Consider the following 8,516-nt stretch of genomic DNA (forward strand, 5'->3'; position numbering starts at 1 on the left):
GCACCAAGAAAGCTTAAATCCGTGACGTGCTGAATGCCTTCATAAAATAATCAGTAGGAAATGGAGACATCTTGTACCTGCAGCACCTTACAGGATTTATATGGTCAGAATCAGGCCCAGAAATACGATGTACGGGAAGTCACGTAATTGCAACAGAGAATCAAGGCTATAACCATGCCTATACTTTTACCACAAAACTATCTTCCTGCAGTCACAGATTAATAAAATCCAGGGTAGGCTTGGAGAAAAACAACAAACCAATTAGCTTTTAAGGATAAGTGAAGAAATCAAATAAAAAATTTGGGCTATCTAGGCTTTTTCAGACAGAGAAACAACATTACTTGGAATACTTGACCGTGTAAAAAGCCACAAAGATTGAAGCAAAAGTAACAGGTATTGTCAAGAAATAGTACTGTTTGCAACAGTATTTTAAAAGGAAGTGAAACAAGGAAAAAAAGCCAGAATTATTTACTTTGGTTTCTAACCTTATTTCCGATATAAATAAATTCCAAAACATAAGAGAAATTGCATTATTTTGGTGGAGAGAGAATCAGACAAACCATTTTACTTTCTTTTGTTTTCTCGTTTCTTAGATACTTCCTGGAGGACTTGGACAACTGCCAGAACTGTCGTGAGATGGTCTTTTGCCCTCTTGCATGGGAAGAAACAGGTCAGTTGTATGTGTTCGTCAAAGAAAGTTTAAAGATTTTCTTTTAAAGGAAGCTTCATCTATAAGCCCAGTGGCTGTGGCCTAAAACAACAGCAGTACCCACAGTGAATGCCAGGGGAGGGCAACCTGGAAGAGAGGTCTGTTGATATTTGATGAAGGGAAAAGGAGGAAGTGAAAGGATCGATAGGCAGATGTGGAGCAAGGTGGTTTTACACATGTGGGGAAGCACCGACCAAACACAAACTGGTTACAGAGCTGTCAGGACTAGGGTCAAGAGCCATTGGCAAGCCAAGAGGGGCTGGTGAAGCAAAGCAGAGCGAGGCGTAGGCAGTGGACGCATGTCACAACACGAGCTCTGTAGCAGTTTAAATCGTTTTACTGGTGAACTCTCCAAATTTAAGTCTGGGTCTTGCTGATGTTTGGATCTCAACAGTTGGGACTCATATATGTTTTAGGGCAATGGTACAGATACGTAGTTTGCACGTAAAACAAAGTATGGGAAGTGTTATGGTCTTAGATCTGAGTGGTCATTTCATCACAAGTCCTAAACAAACAGCTGTTATGACTATCATCTGGAAGGTGGGTTTCTTCAACAAACATCATATTATTTGAGGGAAGAAAAGGAGAATTATCTCCTGAATGAAGCTGAATGGTGATTCAAGGGGCTGTTTCTTGAGACTACAGAACCATGGAGTGGATCACCACTTTTTGGTTAAAATTTGAAGTATCATAATCTCTCAATGAGTGAATGCAATGAATTGTGGGAGCATAGTTGGGTTCTCAGTTGATGGAAATAGGCAGAGGGGGTCCATGCCGTCTGAGGAAGCTTCCCAAATGTCTAGGTTACTTAAAAGTGAAATACAGTAAGACTTCTTGGCAGTATTTGGTGTTGGGCACCGATGTAGAGTACAGCTTCTCAGAACTGATGGCTTTATGGTTTCAAATAGTTCACTGGGATGCAATTTAGCTGGTTCAACAGATCTTGGCTCAGGATTTTACTGTGTTACATCATGTTTGTACTAGTTCTTGCTTTTTGGTATTTAGCTGTAGTCTCTGTGCTCTATCTGGTAAAGGATAGCAAGAAATTGTGAAGATATAAGTGGTAATGAATCAACATCATTGTCTGGAAGCTTGAAAGTTGCTGACCACTGCCTCAAACAGACAGTCTCTTCAAGAGAGTAACTGGTTGTCAGACATCTTCATGTTTAGGCAGAAGACCAGATGCAGGCTGTCATTTGTCCTGTATTTTAGAGTGGAGATGTGGAGATTTCAGGAAGAAATGTGGAGCAAGGGCTTTGGGACTTCAGCATTTCCTGATTTGTCTGGCTGTGAGTCTGAATACTTCATCCTGATTCTGACATAGGTGTTGGTGAATTTCTTTATGATCCCCTGTGATAATCTATAAATGAGCATAAAATCATCTCGATCTGGCTCTGGTTTTGCTGTCAGGTGAAAGGATCGGAATTAAATGTCCTAGCTAAGATCTCTTCTGGACTTGATTTATGCAAAGAACACAACCAAAATTGATTGAATATGACAGTGTTAATTTATTCTTCTGATGTTAGAACCTAATGCAAGACCCCCAATTATTTTTCAATCAGTATCAATGAAAAATGGGGGAATACACTGTGATTTCTTAAACTAAGACACTATTCATCTGCGTGTTCCTTTTGACTCAAATAATGTCTAAGCTCAAAAAAATCAGGAGGCTGTGCTTAAAATGTCTGTCAACTATACCACCATCCCTCTGAGGAAAGACAGTTTTACAGTTAAATCAGAAAAGTTTTTACGAAGTATCAAACTTCCCTGTCAATACACTTTGCCTAGCGCTTACTTTAATTCCCAACAGAGTAAAATAAGGTGTTCCTATTTGATAATATTTGGATCAGACTTACAGTGAGTCATAGTACTACAGTACAGTCTTTTTTTTAAAATTCTTCTATAATTCCCAGTTCCTTTGTAATGTTGACACAGCTCCATCTATCCTGAATTCCTCTCAGATACACAAGTCCTCTGTCAGGACTCTGTATTTCTAGCACTCAGATGTGATGCTTTTGCTGTTATCCTGTTGCACCACATCCTAATGTAGTTTTCCCAGTAAGAGGAAAAGAGGTGCAGAGAGCAGAATAGCCATGGTTTTTTTAATGCAAGGCAGAACTGAAAAGTAAAGTATCATCCGTGGGCTGGAGGGAACGAATAGGCTTTAGCTCGTAGTTCATTCTTCAGGCTCCCTCCCTACCAGTGCAACTGGAGAGCTGTCATTAGTGTGCCACAGACTGGTGCATATCTGAAAGATGATCCTATAATGTTTTTTTTTTTCTTCTGAGATCCACTCTAAGGAAATAAAACGCCTCTATTTTTTCAATTCAATGCGTTTACCAGTAGATGGTGCTAGCAATTGCTCCATTCACGGTGGTACCATATGGTCCCGAGATCTCAAAAAAGCCATGTTTTATGACAGCAGCAAGAATTACTTCTCTTTGTGAATCTATATTCTGTCAAAGAATTTATGTTAGGCCTTGCTGAAGTGCTGTCATTTTCATTTAAGCTGGAGGTCCTCTGCAGCAGTCAGCTCCACAAAGGGTCTCACCTCGTCAACAACAATTTCACACAAGTGTGAGATTAGCGGAGAAGCTGCTGAAACAAAAGATACTTGTTAAATACAGCAAGGGTCAGCTACAGAAGGTTGATGCTAGATGCTTCTAAAACAAGGCTTAAAGTTGCACGGAAGAAGTGCAAACTCTTATTAGGAGTGACTGCCGCCCATGCTAACTCGTGTGCTTTGCAAACCAGGAGTTTGGCAATGGTGCTCGGCAGCTCCCACGCTGTTCTTCAGTAGAGGTGGAGCACAGACGCGGGAGAGATACTTAACTCAAAGTTATAGGGCAGGAGCCTGCTGATCGTCAAGGTTCCTATTAATAGATGGCATATTTGGGAGGTGAGTTAAGAAGCCTAAAATCTCTCCCATAAATCAATAAGCTTGAAACTGGCTGACACAGAACCTTTCTGTGATGCACCAGGAAGGTGCTCAGCCAGCTCCTAATGTTAAATACTCCTCAATTTTAAGGTCCGAAAACAAGCCAAGGTACCAAAGCCCACGGCCACCCCTTCAGCAAAATCATGGAGCTACATTATTTCACTTACTGTTTGTGTAGGTGGAAGAAGGCGGTATAAGGTGCTGCCCAAGGGAAACCTGCAGGTCCAGTTCTGAGGGCTGAGCAACCAATAAAGACAGACAGTAGGGAGAGGGAGGGCTAAGGAGGTGATGAACCAAGATGGATTTTTCTGCTAATAATCAGGTCTGATTTTTAAGAAGTAGGCATTTAGCACTAGTCTGTGTTCCTTAGCCTGGTGTTGTATTATTCTGGTGTACATTGAAGCAGTGTCTGGGCATATAAATTTTACAAACATAGCAAGGGAAGCGAGTCTTTGGAGAAATGGTAGGAAAAAATGTTATTACCATTTTACAGGTGATGTTTTGAAACTAAGACAGAGTTAGGTGGGAAGCAAGTTTTTCTAGACCTCAATTTTAGCATCTAAATCTAAATTATCCATTTTCCTTTTCCTCCTGTAAGATAACCACAGCTGTATTCTCAAACTAATCAGAGAATTCCCAACTACATCTTCATGAAAACCTGAAAATGTAGTATGTGCAGTTTGCTGGCTTGATTTTTCAAAGTGCATAGCATTCAGCAGTTCTTTGGCACTTCTGGGATTACTAGCTGCTCGGCATTACATCAAGCTTCTTATTTAAGTTTCTGAAGTGTGAGGTTAGAATCCTGGTTTTAGACACAAATTTTTGCTTTGAGAATTGTGGTCAGCAACTGTATAGACTTTAAAAAAAAAAATTATCCTGACAAGGGGGTTCTCCTGAGTCTTAACCCTGGCAAGTTTTTAATTTCTCTTTTCTCCCTCCCAGGGAAAAGATTAACTAAAGATACAAAGCACAATAAAACTGTCAGATCAGATGCATGATGTGTGTAATGAATGGTGTAGAACAAAGCGATAAACCCTACCCTGAAAATACTAAACCTTTTTTTTTTTTTCTGAAGTTGCCTCTTGCTTTCACCCTTCCAATTCCCGTAGGACAGTGTAAGGTGTTTTAGATTAAATCAGTTACGTCAGGGCAAGAAAAGAGTGCCAGTGTTTCAGTTTTCATCTGAACAGAAACATTTTGGACCCTGCAAAACAATCACTGCTAGTTTGTGGCTTTCCTTTGGCCTGCATGTTCGCTTTCCTGTTTTCAAAAACTGCTTGCTCAAGTTGTGTTGAACTGATTGTTGCTCTGTCATACTGTGTCAGAAAGGTCACACCGCATTGCATTCCTGCAACACAACATGATGAAGGCAATAAAAAGTGAGGGGCTCATATCTATGGCACATTTAACAGGTGCAACAGCAAATGTGGACATTGTGTTTTCTTGAAGGATTGCTGAGAAAGCAAATTATGTTTCTGATGCCTACCTGAAAGCCATATTATGAGCCTTTCATCTTTAATTAGCAGGTATTCATACAGAGAATCAGGATATGGACTTTGCATAGTTGATGATTTTATGAATTTAGATTTTTTTTTTTTTTAATCAAATCTTGATTGTTTTGGAAATCCTTGTTTACCAAGTTGCTTTGGTAGGCAAAGGGGAGGTTTTTTTATTCTTGTGGAGAGCTATAAAAACATCCCATTTAAGGGTCAGATGGCATATAATCAGCTTCTGTAATTGTAGGTGAAGGTACCACTGAACCTTTATTCTTGTTTGGCTTCCTGCTGGTCTTAGCAACTTTCAACAAAATACAGCAAATAAAGGGGAAATCACTTACATACAGAAAAAATTATCACAAAGAAACCTGAAGAATAATATCCATCAAAATAATTACTTTAAAATTACCAGTCAAGGAGTCAGGGTCCATATGGGGAATCTTAAATTTGAAATGGTCTCTATCTGCTGAATAGTTTCATTCATACAACCCAAATGTGCCTTGCAGACAGTCTGGGTGCGATCACAAAGATTCAAATGGAGACGAAAGATACAGGTTAAGGCCTGATAAATGAAGAAACATACAACCTATAGGGGAAAAATCCTGCAGAAAGTACTTCATGTAGCCTACAAAAGCCTATTAAGCCTTTAATAATTATACTGTGGGCCCTTACTGCATCACAGAATGGCTGAGGCTGGCAGGGACCTCTGGAGGTCATCTTGTCCAACCCCCCTGCTCAAGCAGGGCCACCTAGAGCTGGCTGCCCAGGACCATGTCCAGACAGCTTCTGAGTATCTCCAAGGATGGAGGCTCCACAACGGTTGCACTACAGTGAAACTTTTGAACCAGGTATCAATCATATACTGAAGAAATACTCACATTTGCTGACAGAGGAACTGCCGAAAAAGGCTAGTTAGTAGTGTGCAAGGGCATGGCCTGAGCAGAGCTCTCTGGCACAGTAATACAGCTGTGCCTTTGGGTATTGATTTCTTTATTTTATTCCTCTAAATAATTACTTTTAAAACTTGTCAGATAGTAATTGTTTAAAGGAATAAAATAAAGAAATCACAATGACGCTCTTGATCTCCTTCAGGCAGCAGAACATTTTGGCTTGTATCTCTGAGGGAAAATTGGAAAGTTTAAGAACTTAATTTTCAAATTAATATTTTGAATTTTTCTTTTGGCATTGATACTAATATATGCACTATGTGTATGCCAAGTATTCTGCATGTCAGAATATCATCACTAATCTTGGGAAACATGACTTCTTTTCAGAGAAGGATTCTAAGGAGTTAGCTATCATTTGAAAATTCTCTGTATTTCAGCAGGGTTCAGTACAATACGGAAGGCCAACGATGACAGAGGCAATGCTACACTATGGGATTAATTGTCTGTCTGGACCATAGGACCCAAACTCCTGGAAGAAGCAGCACTGTCCATTCTGTGAAGTATGACTGACAAAAAGTCTTGACTTGGGAAAGATCTGAAGTGAGTTCATAAAGGAGATGCCATTGGCATCTCTTCTTTTCTTACATGACCTAATTGCATGGAAAAGCCTGACCTAGGGTTAGGTGAAACTGAAGAACAGTTGTTGAACAGTGTTTGATGTTGTTTGGCATTTGCCGATTTTGTCGTTTAGTGTTTCTGTTGGGTAGTTAATGTACAAAGTAGGGTATGTGAGCCAAACGGAACGTTTTCTGATGCTTAATGCAGGGACAATAAGGAAGTCAGAGAAAGCCCACTCTTAAAATCTCAGTTCATGCACTCTCCTTTCGAAATCCAAGCAGGTTTCACTAACCCGCTGCATTTAATCTCAGTATCTACTCCGTCATTAAAGCACTGATTTGTTCTTCTGTACTGAAAATTACACTGTTCTCATGGAAACTGCCATCACTTCTGGAGAAGACTATATCTAGCCTTTTAAACCTTTATAAGTGGACATTAATGGCATTATATAACTTTAATGTAAAATAAACAGGAATGCTTGGAAAAAAACAACTGCTTTCACAGACTTTTATTAGAGCCAGTATACAGAGAGCCTGCATTTGCGTGGCTGAGGAGACATGTTTTACCTATGTTTTCTGAGGCAAGTGTGCCATATAGTTTTATTTCTGCCAGAATGCGTGTTATTAATTTATGGAAACTAAAGGCAGAGCGAGATCTGGAAAAGCATTTTTTTAATGGCTGCAATTCAGGCATCTAAAAATAATACATCCGGGTTCTTTCTGTAGCCTATTGTTTGTGTATTTTCTTTCTCGTTCTTTCTTGAATGGGCTAGTAATTTTTTTCTGTGTTTGGTAAGGCAACTATTTCAGTAGAACTCTGTACGTGAAAAAGTACTTAGAAACATCTACTCTGAATTTGTTTTTTATTTAATTAACAATTAAATGCTTTTTTTTTTTCTGGTGAACATAGCAACTTGAGTTGACCTCATTTATTTTATTCAAAAATTTAAGTACTTTAATTACACCACTGCCTTCCTCCTCAGATCATTTTAAGACGATGTAGTTTCAATTTGTATAGCTTCTCCTCATATTGTACATATTTTTAATCTGAGGTTCCAACTTATTAACATCTGTACCACTTTACAGTGCTACAGGACACTATTAGATGACCAGGTTACCAGGATGGAATTCAGCGCACAGATTTTAATTTCCATACCCTTAGAAACAGGGCTCCAGGTACCAGGGAGACCTATTCCTCCTCATTCTTTCAGGGTTTAAGTCTTTTACATTTGGTACTTCATCTTTATTCCAGACACCAGTATAGCAGACAAGCAAAGTAACTGTAAACTCTTTTCATACAGGGCTTATCTTCCCTCCTTGATGTCTGCATTTTATATCATACATCAATTTGTGGTCATAATCGTACAATGTACAAAACACCGGTTTTCCACTGAAAGAAAATAAAATTCTTGGCTTGGTTCAGAGCAGAGCTCAAGCACACCTCTTTAGGGTCATAAGCTATAGGCACTATATGACAGGACTGTGTTTTGCCCTTTTTGCATTTCAGGGGGTGTGATGTACCAGAGAGGGGTTCAGGACAAGGGGCTGGGGTGCCCCCCCCTCGCAGCGACACTGTGCCACTTGTGCACTGGCAGAGCGCAAAGGGTTACAGCTCTCAAGCCCAGTAACCGGTTCACTCACCTGGCAGCTAAGCCCAGCCAGCATCTGTTCCACTTCTGGCAAATGCACTGAACTATACATAGCAAGATCATCAATTACTACAGAAGAGCTTAAGAGCCCTTCTTCTGCCTAGTTCCTTCATCATCTTCATCCCAGAGTGCCTTTTAGCTACAACGCCTGGGAATTTAGACAAGTAGTTTCACATCTTGTAGAAGAAGAAATTGAAGATTTATAGTGTGAGCTATCAAA

At 39.7% G+C, this 8,516-nt stretch overlaps 1 long non-coding RNA gene across 1 annotated transcript in view; it reads left to right on the plus strand.

Annotated features, from left to right (window-relative positions):
* LOC128144564 (uncharacterized) overlaps positions 1-7,259 on the plus strand; it is a 31,494-nt gene extending 24,235 nt beyond the window's left edge. The window contains exons 7-8 of the long non-coding RNA XR_008236116.1: positions 594-670; positions 6,468-7,259. This is a non-coding gene — a long non-coding RNA (uncharacterized LOC128144564). The remainder of the gene's footprint in view (positions 1-593; positions 671-6,467) is intronic.
* The last annotated feature ends 1,257 nt before the right edge of the window (positions 7,260-8,516 follow it).

This window comes from Harpia harpyja, chromosome 7, assembly GCF_026419915.1.
Source record: "Harpia harpyja isolate bHarHar1 chromosome 7, bHarHar1 primary haplotype, whole genome shotgun sequence".
NCBI classification, from domain to species: domain Eukaryota; kingdom Metazoa; phylum Chordata; class Aves; order Accipitriformes; family Accipitridae; genus Harpia; species Harpia harpyja.